The 14,934-nt window shown below is 34.9% G+C and overlaps 1 non-coding gene across 1 annotated transcript; it reads right to left on the minus strand.

Moving 5' to 3' along the window:
* Window positions 1-4,424: 4,424 nt before the first annotated feature.
* Window positions 4,425-4,528, minus strand: LOC125089832 (U6 spliceosomal RNA). The gene has a single exon (XR_007124074.1). It is a non-coding gene; the product is annotated as a U6 spliceosomal RNA (small nuclear RNA).
* Window positions 4,529-14,934: the final 10,406 nt, after the last annotated feature.

A 14,934-nucleotide genomic window follows, 5' to 3' on the forward strand; every position in this document is an offset into this window, starting at 1 on the left:
TCCAACTGGGATATTATTTTATCTCTAACAGGAGCAATAAAGATTACGTTGGGAAGAGAATTATCATTTCTTTTAAAGCAATTTTCCTTAAAAAAAAATCCTAGAATGTAATTATGAAACCCAAATATCCATAATTCCTTTGGTGCATTATTTATGACTTATGTAAATTTTTCTTGAGCCTATTTAGAATTTTATCCTGAACTCCTTCATAATGATATCAATGAAAGCACTGAAAAATGTAATCCTTTTATTTTCTCCATTTAATCCCAAGGCCAGAGGTTTTTATGCTAGAATTCTATGATTTGGAGATTACTTTCACATTTGACTTCACTTTATATATTTTCATTCTTTTTTTTTAAACATGCTAAATAATTAGGTTCTGTTTAATTTGGACTAACTTTATTTGAGGTATGACTAGAGCCTGACCTCTAGTTCATTTTATATGTGGAAAAACAACTAAGTTTGACAACCCTTAAAATGTTCCTTGAGTAAAATACTAACTAGAATACTTTTACTGCCTATACTCACACAAAATTCAAGCAAATTTGTGAAAATGAAAGCATATTTGATTTCTCTAATTTTAAAGGCTATTTGAGGCTAAAATATTTACCTTATTGTAGCTAACATCAGAATGTTATTGCTACAAACATTAACCCTTTCAGTCTTTACAAGCACAGATGTACTATTATTTTCAAGTTTAACAGATAAAGCTTTAGTATATTTGTCACTCTATATAGCTAGGAAGTGGTAGAGCTGATATCTTAACATAAGCAATCTGGATATTCTGTGTCTATTTTTTATTATTAGGATCTGCTGTTGGCCTTCAGTGGAAATAAGATGACTCTCAAGTGTTTTTCTGCTAGCACTTGCAATAATTATAGACCCAGAGACTGGAACCTACTAGAACCTGGCTAAAGAAACTTCCCCCTGAAGTAACATGACCCAGATGCTCCTTCTATAAATTTCTGACAGATTGAGCTTTCTTCCATTGCTATTCTCCGGGGACTTGACACCTTTACCTGACTATCCGTAAGTATATCTTTTGTTCAAACCAAAGTCTCCTCCTGTCCTTGGAGAGCCTGCCTTTTCTAAGCTTGAGAAAAATACCTACAAAACCTCAAAATCAAGACCTTGCAGACCATTAAAAGAGGTGACATAGAATCATTCAGGGACCTTTTATACCATCTTTGAGAATTTGTTTTTAACAAATATTCTTATCTTCTTTTGTGGACAGTGTAAATTTCATAAGGAAGAATATCAGACTCCTGATGACAAATAGAATCTAGGTCACAGTATCATGACTTGTTGTGAAAATGGCAGGGGTAGGTTTAATTCCTGGGAGAGAATCAACCCTTAAATCTGAGTTTGGGTCTTTGTCTTTAGTCTCTGTAATACAGTTAGACTAACAACTTCAAGTGTTACCATCTAACTAATGACAAATAGATTATCACAAGGTTTACAGTCTTGATTACTTCTTTAGCTAAATAAAAAATCAAATTGATCTGACTAGCTGGTTGATCAGTTAACCTTTTGCAAGGAGCATTTTACAAAAAAAATAAAAAAAAAAATAAAAATCTCTGTTTAAATTAACTTCTCTAAGCTTCATCTTATGGTGTTAGTGGCTTAAGCCAGAAAAGTCAAGTCTCCTTTTTATTTACCTAAAAACAGACTACAAAAAAGTAAATAAATTTTAAGTTTGTTTAAGCAGATAAGTAAGTCACAATTCTAAGTGGTTAGCCATGTAGAAAAATATGTTGTCCAGGCAGGAATGATACGCTACTCTGTCCAATCTCCATAACAGTATCTATAGTAAGCACAATAAAAATGTGTTGAACTGAAGTGTTAGAGCAGCAGTCCAACAGCATTTTTTTACAAGAAAAGACTGCTAGAAAAATGTGTAGTCTTATTTTCACAGAGGTCACATTGTCAACACTATTATCTGATGCCCAAGATTTCACTTTCTCATAATTCTAATGCACAAAAAAACAAAAGGATAAATTAAATAGATATATACTTAGGGGTGTGTGTGTGTGTATAAAACGTATACACCATAAGACATCAAACATGAGATCAACATGTTATTATGCATTTCTACAATTTTCATCATTTTTCCTTCAGCTGCTGATGTTAAGAAATCTCGAGATGCTGTATAACCTCTGGAAATCTGTAGCATAAGAAAGAAAGAAGCAAGATAAGTCATGGTCATATTTACAGGATGGTGCCACATTTAAAGAAATTGACTAATTTAGTAGTTTTCTGTGGAAGAAGTGGAGTATTTCTGATCCTTCCTTAATTAGCAGTGCCTTCCAACAGGGTTTCTCCACCAACTGACATTTTGGAGCACATAATTCTTAGTTTAGAAGGTCTGCACTGTTCATTGCAGGATGTTTAGCAACATTCCTGGCCTCTATCCACTAGATGCTAATGGCATTCCTCTCTTTAGAGTTGAGACAACAGAAAGGGTCTCCAGATAATTTGAAAAATCCTCTATGGGCAAAAGCACTAGTTAAGAACCACTTAGCTAAAAAATACATACATACATACATAATTTTTTAAAAGCAAAAAAACAAAACAAAACAAAACAAAAAAAACACTTAGCTATACATAGTAGTTTAGGCAAAACCAAAGGGAAATAGTTTATTTTGTTTTACACTCATTCCAGTCTAGCATCTTGACTCCAAAACACTAAAAATATAAGGCAGACATAAACTTCATAATCTGCCTGTGGAACCTAGATACACAGCTGATAATGCAGAGCTACCCAGACTCTCCATTGCACTTGATGCTACAAGTTTTCAAAAAAGAATTTATTTGTAGAATAGGAATTCATCTACATATCTACCTAGAAATCTGAGCCATAGGTTAGTTACTGGCTGTTCCCAAACTTGTTCAGACACATTCTATTTTAACAGAAGAAACTGCTATTTTCCCTACCCTAGAAGAAGCCATTAGTCTTGTCATCAGATAATTTTCTAGAAATTACAAATAAGGCTGCAGAGTTTATATCCCTAATTGTTAATTCTTTGTGGGAAGGTCAAAAGGAATTCCTTAGAATGTACATGAACATCTCTAAGTGCTTTCATTTTGGACCACAAGAGGTATTAACTGTGAGACTGTTCTCAGAAGATGGGTTTGTAAAAATACATGGTGTGAATGAATGTGCTTTTGTTGTCTGACTATACATCCATATCACTGGAGGTTGCTCTGGGAAACAAACTCTGACTGCGATTTTCACACAGTGAGTTCATTGGAAAGTGCTCTGGGAAGAAAAAGGAGAAGTGCTGGGGCTAGCATGATCTTACAGAATCATCTTGTCTTAAAACAAGGGAGTTCTCTTTCATGTACCCCTATAAACCAATCATTGAACACACTGCCCTGAATAGGGGACATGGATTAAGGAAAGGTAGATCTTCTCAGTTGAGAACAATTGCTGGAGGGGGGTTGAATTGAGAGCTGGTTGCATCAGCACTCTAAGCAGCTAGCTGAAGGTTCAGTCCTCTCTGGGTATCCACTAAAAATCACCTATTAATAGATAGAGAAAATGCTACATAAATATTTCCATAAATTTGTGGAAGCACTGAGATGCTCCTCTAAGTTAATTCTGGGCTCAGCAGTTGGTCTGGGAGATTTATTAAAGTTTGAATATTTTAGACAAAGGATAGTTTTCAGGACACTTGAAATTATTGTTTCCTTTCCTCTACTCCTTTATCAATACTTGGAAATGAATCTAGGGTTCCTGGAGTTTCTCTGAAATTCAGAGAAAAAGGCTGGAACAATCATCAAAAGTATGTAAGATCTATCATCAAGGAAAAACAACAGTCTTCTCATTACAGATTATAGCCGTGATCTCAGAAGTGCACATGAATAACAAAGAATTGGTCATTCACAGAAAATTAAATCAGATTTTCCCAACTGACATAAGTAATAATTACATAAACATTTTTTCTTCCTGCAGCGAAGACATCACATAAAAACAAAAATGAAAACCAAAAATACATTAAAAATTAAAATTATTGATTGCAACTTAACTTTTTTCTGTCAGCACATGAATTCAAAATAAGCATATATAATATTTCACACAAGATGAACATTAACTATGTCTTTTTCATTTGTAGTGTCTGATTTTTAGAATGTTTCCTAAGAGATTTTAGAGACTCAGTAAAAATCTCAAACAACAAATCTTTTTAAAAAATCTTATTTTTTAATTTTAGCAGCTTTATTAAGATATTTTACCATATAAAAAGTGCACATATTTAAGATGCACAACATAATGTTGTAATATATGTATGCACTGTAAAAAGATCACTACATTCATTTCTACATAGTCACCATTGTGTGTGAGCATGTGTAGTGAAAAAGATCAATTTAAGCTCTATCCTCTGCAAATTTCAAGTATACAATACATTCTTATCAACTATTGTCACAAAAATATAGAATGCTTCATGAATTTGTATGTCAACATTGAGCAGGGGTCATGCTCATCTTTGAATTATATCGATTTTAGTATATATGCTGCCAAAATGAGCACAAAAAAACTTATTTTTAAAAAGCACTTAATCTTCATTATCTAATTAAAATAATTTACGCATGGGACACCTGGATGGTTTAGTTGGTTAAGCAGATGCCTTCAGCTTAGGTCATGATCTAAAGGTCCTGGGATCCAGTCTGACATCAGGCCCCTTGCTCAGCCTATTTTTCCCTCTGCCTGCCACTCCCCCTGCTTGTGGTGTCTCTCTTTTTCTCTTTCTTTCTTTGACAAATAAATAAATCAAATCTTAAAATAAAAATTATGCTTACCATTTTAACTTGTTTCACTGATTATAATCATTTTGAATATCATAACCTCCCTATTTTTTAATTCTAAAATACGTCATCCTTTTAAGATGACATTTCTTTTCCTGAGTCCTAGTTTTGCTGATAATGAATTGAAGTGCTATCACACATGAAAGAAAGGAAATCAAGAATAAGAATACAGATATCCCAATGGGAAGCACCAATGAAAATCTTGGTTGTCTAAACCTGCCATTCTCCAACTCTACTACGAATTCGGGGAAGAATAATATATAATATTATTACTGTGCATACTTCTTATTCTCTTTATGTCTGTATGTATGTATCTAACTATCTATCCATTCATCCATCCATCCAACCTACCTACCTACCTATCTGTTCTCCTCTGGTTATTCTCAAAACTCCTGTATGTGCAGATACATATAACAACATATATATGATATTATCTTTAAATTAAAATTGTGGAGAATAGTAATCAAAAAATAAAAGTATGTCTTTCCTGGATTATTCTTCTGCTGAACAAAATGATGTAGTGTACTGAGGAAGAAGAGATATACTTGAGTTCTAAAGGGAAATGAAAAGTATGAGAGCAAGATTGGCACATATATAAATCATTCCAAATTTTCTTTCAAGTGTACAAGTGGACCCTTGACTGTAGACAAGAGTAGGGTGCTATAAACAAGGAGGCCCCTTGCTCTTGAGCTTCCTAAGCTATCTGCTTAAACACTGGGGCAGAGGACTAATTTAAGTAAATAAATATATTATTAATTTGTTTTCAGCCGGTTTAACACTGAAAGCATATATGTTTGTTTCTTCCCAAACTGGGGGTGATCTGGCTTCCCATCTCTAACTGGGAACACCCTCCTCCACCTGTTTTAGTAGTCTCCAGTGCAGTATATTGTCTCTTTGTACTTCTCTTTCATGATCCACCATTTTGAAATTAAGTATTGGCCGTGTGACTTACTTTAGTCAACATAAAGAAAAGTAGTGCCTCCTTCAGTAGGAATTTTGAAATCTAGGTGAATAGCTCACCATATACTCTTTACTGTGTCAGGAGACCAGCAATTTTCCAGATAGTAAGAAGACAGGAAGCAGAATGCCCTGACAGATGTGGAGTATGAACAACACTTAAGTCTTTGCTATTTTAATACACTAAAATTTAGGAAGGGGTATTTGTAACCACAGCCTTATCTTGTTTCATTTTGTGAATAATAATTTACCCATGTTTCATCAAAGTAAATGCATACTGAACAGTGACAAGAGTTTAATAACATAATGCAGAGGGGGTCAGATTTCAAGGGTGTAAGGAATGGGGAAGAGGGAATACAGTGTGCCCCAGGGCCTACTGACTTTCCTTGTGTACCACACAAGAGGCAAACTCTTTCTAGTTTATGTATGGGGAAAGATTGGATGAGTTTACTGATTTTATGTCCTTAGAAACTTCCTCTAGTACTCCACCCAGGATGAACATCTCTCCCCACATAAATAATGTAAGCTTGTGTTTTTGGAACCTCTGGCAAACATACCCTAAGGCCACCCAAATGATTCTCACTTTAGTGTTTACATTTTTTTTGTAATCTCCTGTTGAATGGGCAAGGGGCTTGTGACCATCTTCTAAGCAACAGGATGTGACAAAAGGGAAAGGATATCATTCTATTAATATTAGTTTATATAAGACTCCATTTTAGCAAGCTGGTGTTAGAAACTCTCCTTATAGGTTTGAAGTAAGCAACCAAGTTGAAGAAATCCATGTAATAAAGAACTGTGGGGAGCCTCCAAAACCTGAAGATAGATTCCAGCCGACAGCCAAGAAGGGGCCGGGACCTTCAATCATATTAACTGCAACTAAATAAATTTTGGCCAAAAATTTAAATGAGATTAGAAGTATATTCTTCTCCAGTCAAGTCTCCAGACATTCATGTAATCTGGTCAACACCAAGATGGCAGCCTTGTGAGACTAAGTGGAGACTATGGTGAACTGTACCTGGACTCTTAATCCATGAGAAATATGAGATGAGTAAATCTATGCTGTTATAAACTATCAACTTCTTGGTAATTTGTCATACACACACATACACACACACACACAAACTAATACAGGATCATTTTTGAGTCTATAGTATAGAATGTCTATGGCTTATCTCATTTTTCCATTTCTGTTGCTTCCTTACCATGAAAGGTTAAATTCTTTTCTCAAATTGTTATAATCCACTAGAGGTAGGAGCCACAGATGGTTGGCCTTGAGAAATGAAGGGCATTCCAACTGGCTAATGGCTTCCTTTCCTCCAAAATGCCTAAAATTAAAAACATTCACAATGAGAATTTAAAAAAATTAGTCAGTGTGCTTCCAATTAACGTAAGTTTTATTTCATGTGCAAAAGTATCTGTGCTTCTTCTGTTAATTAACACATTTTTCTTCTTTCCATAATCTGAAGTTATAATGATAAATAGGAGGTGAGTGAGAGATGGTTGTTATAATGAATATGAGTATATAGGTAAATCGAAGTAATTGAGATCCCAAGGGAATGAAATAGGGTATAAACATAATATCCTAATTTAATAGAGCCATAACACGTATAGAAATTATGGATGGTCATCATACTGATTATGCCATGGGAAAGGACCTCTCTACATTTAAAATCACAGAGGAAGACTATTACAAGGAATGGTGCATTTGGTAACTTCAAGAGGGAGTTTAATTCACAATTCAACAAATAATTGTTTAATTGACTACTGGGTGCCAGGCACTGTGAATTTCTTATCATCAGTGGTATCCAAAGCAGAGGTAGAAATATGTTAGGGAGGGGTGGGTGGCTCAGTGGGTTAAAACCTCTGCCTTCAGCTCAGGCCATGATCCCAGGGTCCTGGGATCGAGCCCCACATGGGCTCTCTGCTCAGCAGGGAGCCTGCTTCCTCCTCTCTCTCTGCCTGCCTCTCTGCCTACTTGTGATCTCTGTCTGTCAAATAAATAAATAAAATCTTAAAAAAAAAAAAAAAGAAGAAGAAAGAAAGAAATATGTTAGGGCGCAAAAATCTTAAAAAAAAAAAGATGAAAGAAAGCAAGAAACATAAAAAGAAAAAAGAAAGAAAGATGTTAGGGAACATGTAAGGTTCCCTCCCACACCTTGTTTCTAAAATTTTTTAAGGGTAAAATAAATCTATAAACATATTTACACATGTGCTAATATTGACCAATAATCCATACTATTAATTCCAACCAGTGATTCTCATTCCCAGTTGAACATTAGAATCTCCTAGGGAGCTTTTGAAAACTGCTGTACCAGGATGCCATTCAGGCCAATTCAATCAGAAATCTGGGACTGTGTCTTCAGCAGTGATACTTTTTAAATCTCCCCAGAGGGTGATAATGTGCAGTCAGGGTTGAGAAATACTGCTTTAAACTCTTGATAGAGGTTACTATACAGGGATTTACTTTATATTTATAGATTTTGCCAGTATGTTTTTACATTGTTTATTAATTACCCAAAGTACCTGTATTTCCTGATGAAAACTGAGTGCTCTGCATTTTGAAAATTCAGAGGCCTTAATTTGAAAACAGCAATAAATCCTAATTTGAGCATTTGGGGCATCAGATTTATTTTTGCCATTTCATATGTTTGTTTTCATTTTTTTTAACAAACTTACCTTATTACAAATCTATTTTTTCCTGGATATAAGGCAATTTTGCACCATCAAATCTAATTATTATAAATTAAGGTAGTTAACGTGCATCACAACCTATGTTATCTGTACCATCATTCCTCAACACGATAAAATAGACATAAAACTAGGTATATCTAATAAGATAATCTTTCATCATGTTATAATGTATTAAGCTACTATGTAATATCTTTTATGTAATATATTTTACATATAACTATTTTGTTTATTGTTATAAAGAAAATATTGCATATAATATTTGATTTCAGCAATTCTGCCCATATTTTTAATCCAGGTGATATAAACTGATGACTAACAACTTCAATTGTCCTCTGTTAGGTAATTATATCAAAATATTAAACCTATAAATTAACTTACCTCTATCAAATCAAAATCTTTTTCTTATTTTCAACTTAGAGAAATTGTTTCTACAATTTTTTTCTTATTTGTTCTCTTGTATTCTCTCTGCACAGATATCATAGCTTCCAAATTTTGCTTTATATTTTTTTATTTTATTATTTCTCTTTTAGTATTTATGACTCTGACTTTTTGTAAAAAACATTTTATACATTTTGAAAAGACATGCTTTGTGGTGCCTGGGTGGCTCAATTGATAAGCATCTATCTTTGGCTCAGGTCATGATTCCAGGATCCTGGGATCAAATCTTACATTGGGCTCCCTGCTCAGTGAGAAACCTCTTTCTTTATCTCCCACTCTCCCTGCTTGTGTTCCCTTTCTCGCTTGTGCTCTCTATCTCTCTGTAAATTAAATAAATAAAATCCTTTAAAAAAAAAAAGAAAAGAAATGTTTGATATTTGAGTTTTTTTCTCAATAACCTATCCATTCCCTTTTCTAACTCACTAATGTAAGTCTCTCTTTTTAAAGGCATTGTACTCTTTTTTTTTCCAAAGATTTTATTTATTTATTTGACAGACAGAGATCACAAGTAAGCAGAGAGGCAGGCAGAGAGAGAGGAGAAGCAGGCTCCCCGCCGAACAGAGAGCCTGATGTGGGGCTCCATCCCAGGACCCTGAGATCATGACCCGAGCCAAAGACAGAGACTTAACCCACTGAGCCACCTAGGTGCCCCAAAGGCATTGTACTCTAACAAAAAACAAAAAACAAATAAACAAAAAAATCAATCTCCAAATATTCTGGTTAGATTTAAATATATAGAAGATTTTCTTACATTTTGATGATTGTCTATAGAATCAATATCATCTAGAGTAGAATCTTATTGAGGCTTTATTAGTTATACTTTTAAAATGTTTCCTCTATTAACCGTTTCATTGATATTTGTTCTACAAGTTTGATGCTCTGCATTTGACTGTTCCTTCAAATGCTTGATAACTCTGTTTTATATGTGCAGAATTTTGTCATACTAATGGTTTGGGGCAGGAAATCAGAGTAGTCATGGAATATTTGTTGTCACCCAAATCAAAATCATGGTATATTGGTGGTAAGCAGAACTCCCCATTACAGGAGCATATAGCTAACAGTAACGTATAGATGGTGGTGATGTGAGGTTGTAGTGACAGAATGTATAAGTACCCTGACTTATGATTGTCAAAGTCCCTAAATTTTCAGGTCATTAAACAACTGGGGTACTTTTCTCTTTCTAGATTCCAAGTATCTGTTTTGGCAGATCCCTATGGAAAACCATTTCATTATTCAGAAAGAAAATACTCTCATTAGTCATTTTTCCATTTTCATTCCTTCCCTCATTGTTTTAGTGAAGGTGCAGAACAAGACTACTCTGCTTCTAATCTTGTACTCATGTGCTTGGAAATTAGGACCAGTGCTTTGGTGGAAGAGTAACCAATCATCTTTGCTGTCACCTACTGAGCATATATAAGAGAAAGTCTGGGGCCCACCAGAGCCAGCTCTTTTAAAAACAGTATTTTAGGGGCGCCTGGGTGGCTCAGTTGGTTGGGCAACTGCCTTCGGCTCAGGTCATGATCCCAGACTTCCAGGATCAAGTCCCGCATCGGGCTCCCAGCTCCTTGGGGAGTCTGCTTCTCCCTTTGACCTTCTCCTCTCTCGTGCTCTCTCTCACTCATTCTCTCTCAAATAAATAAATAAAATCTTAAACAACAACAACAACAAAAAAGAACACAGTATTTTAATTATCTTCATTAATACCCCAGGACTTCCATTTTCTCATTTGTATTTGTTGTTTCTGGGCCTGAAATTTTTCTATTTTTCTTCTGAAATCTAGGCTTTGACTTCAAAGCCCTGATTTCTCTATCCCTCTGAAATTGCTTCTTTCTATTTTTTAAACATACTTCAAAAAAGCCTTTCTATTTATGACACTTCTCATGTTATAACTTATGGACTTTACTTAAAATATTCCCTGTGATTTGGTTGGGGACTGATTTCTGTGCTCGCTTTACTGCCTTCATCCAATCTATATATAGAACATATATATATAACATATATAAAACAACTCTTACTAGCCACACACATTGTATTTATCTGTATAAGGATTATAAGATGGCTGTATAAGGATTATAAGATGGCACCATATGTATTTGGAAACTACAAATATCAAAGAACCCATTTAAGACTGAGGTCTAGTAATATAATTTGATTAGAAGAAGAAATATTAATATACCAGAAACAGAAACAATCATATTTCTAGAAACGTTTCAGATCTCAGAATGTTTGAAAAATATCAGTGAGGGACACCTGGGTGCATCAGTTGATTAGGTGTCCGACTCTTGGTTTCAGCTCAGGTCATGATCTCAGGATCATGGGATCAAGCTCCATTTGGGCTCCACACTCAATGCAGAGTTTGCTTGAGATTCTCTCCTCACTCTCCCTCTGCCCCTCTCCCCACCCATGCTCTCTCTTTCTCTCTCTCAAATAATAAATGAATAAATCTTCAAAAAATATATCATTTAAGGAAGGGTTTGGGGTGTGGTAAAAGGACTGGGACTCCACCTTTTATGGATTTTAAAAATTAGATTTAAAATGTATCAAAATTTTATTCACCTAATTTAATTCAACATTGTACTTTTAAACCACGATTTATCACTCAATATTAAAAAAAACCATGATTATTATATAAAGCCCATTCTACCTCTACCAGGTCTCTTCACATTTCCTTTACTCCATTAATAAAGACTGGTAATCAGTATGGTTATCTAATGTATGATATTTACAGAAAATGTTTTTTTTTTTTCTCTTGCAGGCTTTATCATTTTTAAAAGAAGGGTTCCTTGACTCAGATATATCTAATCTATTATGCAATTAATTTTGGGCTGGTCATGACAATTCCACTCAACAGATTCAAATCTGGAAGAACAAAGTTTTGGATCAAGACCTACAACTTCAATCAATTCTACTAAACAAACATTTATTGAGAATTTAGTGTATATAAAACACAGTTAATAAATTTCCATACAGAGATTAACAATGAAGTAGATGCTCGATAGAGTGAGAATAGTTTAAAAAAAACTAATATTTAAGATAAAAATGTCTTCATATTTTAAATGTAAGGTAAAACAAGAGGAAATATCAAAAGATATAGAACAAAACAGACTAAGTGTTAAGATTTCCTCAAGAATTTCAAGTGGACAACCTCAGAGTCAAATGCAATAGAAAAGCTAGCCGGAATAAACCCTAAGAGAGAGGTTTGTGATTGATAAATCAATCTTTTTTGAGAAACATTTTAGTGAGGGCTGTTGGCAGAGGCCACATTAGATGATGAAGTGGGTTGTAAATAGTACAGAGAATAGCCTATGGTTTTAAAGCATCAGACATAGAAAGGCATGAAAAAGGTGGGCACAGTCAAGGACTGAATTTCTTGGGTTCTTAGAAGCCAAGTAGAAGGAGTCACTAGAAGAAAAGAGAGAAACTCTTTTTGTACAAAAAGAAATCCTGGAAGGGTTGGGCAGAGATGAGACCAGTTGTTCAAGTAACTGAGTTAAGCATTTCTCTGAAACTGGAGAGAATAAAATAATTTAAAATATGGTGAAGTTCAAAGTAAAAAGTAGAAATTTCAAAGAATTCTCACTGGACTATTTCTATCATTCTATTGATATAAGAAACCAATGCCACAGGACAAAAGTAAGGGCTTTATTTACTCCTTCACTAAACAAATCACATTTGAGAGTTTACATAAATCAGAAACAGTACTGATCATTGAGGATTTGCTGAAAAATGAAATGTGTGTGATTTATTTTCCAGCAGGAAACCAAATTAAAAAATAAGTAAACAGGGCCACCTTGGTCGCTCAGTGAGTTAAGTGTCTGCCTTCAGCTCAGGTCATGACCCAGGGTCCTGAGATCAAGTCCCACATGACAGGGAGCCTGCTTCTCCCTCTGTTTGTGCTCTCTCTGACAAATAAATGAAAGAAAGAAAGAAAGAAAGAAAGAAAGAAAGAAAGAAAGAAAGAATTAATTGTTTGGGGCACCTGGGTGGCTCAGATGGTTAAGCTTCAGCCTTTGGCTCAGGTCATGATCTCCAGGTGTTGTGATCAAGCTCCATGTTGGGCTCCCAGCTCAGCGAAGAGTCTGCTTCTTCCTCTCCTCTGCCTCTCCCCCTGCTTGTGCTCTCTCTCTCTCTCTCTCTCTCAAATTAATAAATAAAATCTTAAAAAAAAAATAAAAACCACATTGAGATATCACCTTACACCAGTTAGAATCACCAAAATTAGCAAGATAGGAAACAACATGTGTTGGAGGGGATGTGGAAAAAGGGGAACCCTCTTACACTGTTAGTGGGAATGCAAGTTGGTGCAGCCACTTTGGAGAACAGTGTGGAGATTCCTCAAGAAATTAAAAATAGAGCTTCCCTATGACACTGCCATTGCACTACTGGGTATTTTCCCCAAAGATACAGATGTAGTGAAAAGAAGGGCCTTCTGTACCCCAATGTTTATAGCAGCAATGGCCACAGTCGCCAAACTGTGGAAAGAACCAAGATGCCCTTCAACGGACGAATGGATAAGGAAGATGTGGTCCATATACACTCTGGAGTATTATGCCTCCATCAGAAAGGATGAATACCCAACTTTTGTAGCAACATGGATGGGACTGGAGGAGATTATGCTGAGTGAAATAAGTCAAGCAGAGAGAGTCAATTATCATATGGTTTCACTTATTTGTGGAGCATAACAAATAGCATGGAGGACAAGGGGAGTTAGAGAGGAGAAGGGAGTTGGGGGAAATTGGAAGGGGAGGTGAACCATGAGAGACTATGGACCCTGAAAAACAATCTGAGGGGTTTGAAGCGGTGGGGGGTGGGAGGTTAGGGGAACCAGGTGGTGGGTATTAGAGAGGGCATGTATTGCATGGAGCACTGGGTGTGGTGCAAAAACAAGGAATACTGTTATGCTGAAAATTAAAAATAATAATAATAATAAATAAATAAATAAAGGCTAAGAAAACAGATGAATAGCTTAAAAGAAGAAAATGTGCTTTAAAAAAATACACACTGGGTATAGATAAAGACAGTTGAGAGAGGGGAGCAGGCCTTTTAATAAGTAAACAGAGAATTCCTTCTTAAGCAGCTGAAATTTAAAATGAGTCTCAAAGGGTTAAATATAACTAGCCAAGTAAAAAAATGGGAAGAAAGTCATTACAGAAGAGGATACCAAAGATAAAAGGTTTTCTAGTAAAAAATGGTATAGCATGTTGAAAGAACTAAATAATATGAGTTAAGACTAGAAATAAGTAAGCATGAACAGTAACAAGACCTACCAAAATTAAAAAAAAAAAATCAAGGAATTATAGAATTAAAAAATTTTTTGAGTCCTGATTTAAAGAAATCAATAATAGGGGCAAATGGGTGGCTCAGTAGGTTAAAGCCTCTACCTTTGGCTCAAGTCATGATCCTAGAGTCCTGGGATTGAGCCCCACATCGGGCTCTCTGCTCAGCGGTGAATCTGCTTCCCTCTCTTTCTCTCTCTGCCTGCCTCTCTGCCTACTTGTGATCTCTGTCAAATAAACAAATAAAATCTTTAAAAAGATAAAGAAATCAATAAAAATTGTAAGACAGCTAGGGAATTTTATTACAAAATGGATATTTGAGGAATTTAAAGAATTATTGTTAAATTTGTTTAGGCATCACAATAGTATGGTGGATACATTTTTATTAAGGTCACACATTTTATAGATATATAAACTAAAATGAATACAAATGAAATAATCTGATGTTCAAAATACTCTGATGCAATCCAGTAGTATCAGAGTTAGGGATGTGGTAGTGGGGTGTTGGGGTTCATGTAGATGATATAAGATTGATCATGAGCTGATAAGTTTTGAAGCTTAGTGATATACAACGAAGAGTCCATTATGCCAGTTCCCTATCTGTTTGAAATTTCCATTGTAAAAATGATGAAATGTACACTAAAAACTTAGGGATTAAAACCTACTGATTATAATAGGATGTTTATACTTTTATGAATTTTATTGAATGAATTTTCATCTCCCAAATATAATATTTAAACCTCAAATAGCATAAACTTGTTTGTTAATT

Source organism: Lutra lutra, chromosome 1 (genome assembly GCF_902655055.1).
Source record: "Lutra lutra chromosome 1, mLutLut1.2, whole genome shotgun sequence".
Classification (NCBI taxonomy): domain Eukaryota; kingdom Metazoa; phylum Chordata; class Mammalia; order Carnivora; family Mustelidae; genus Lutra; species Lutra lutra.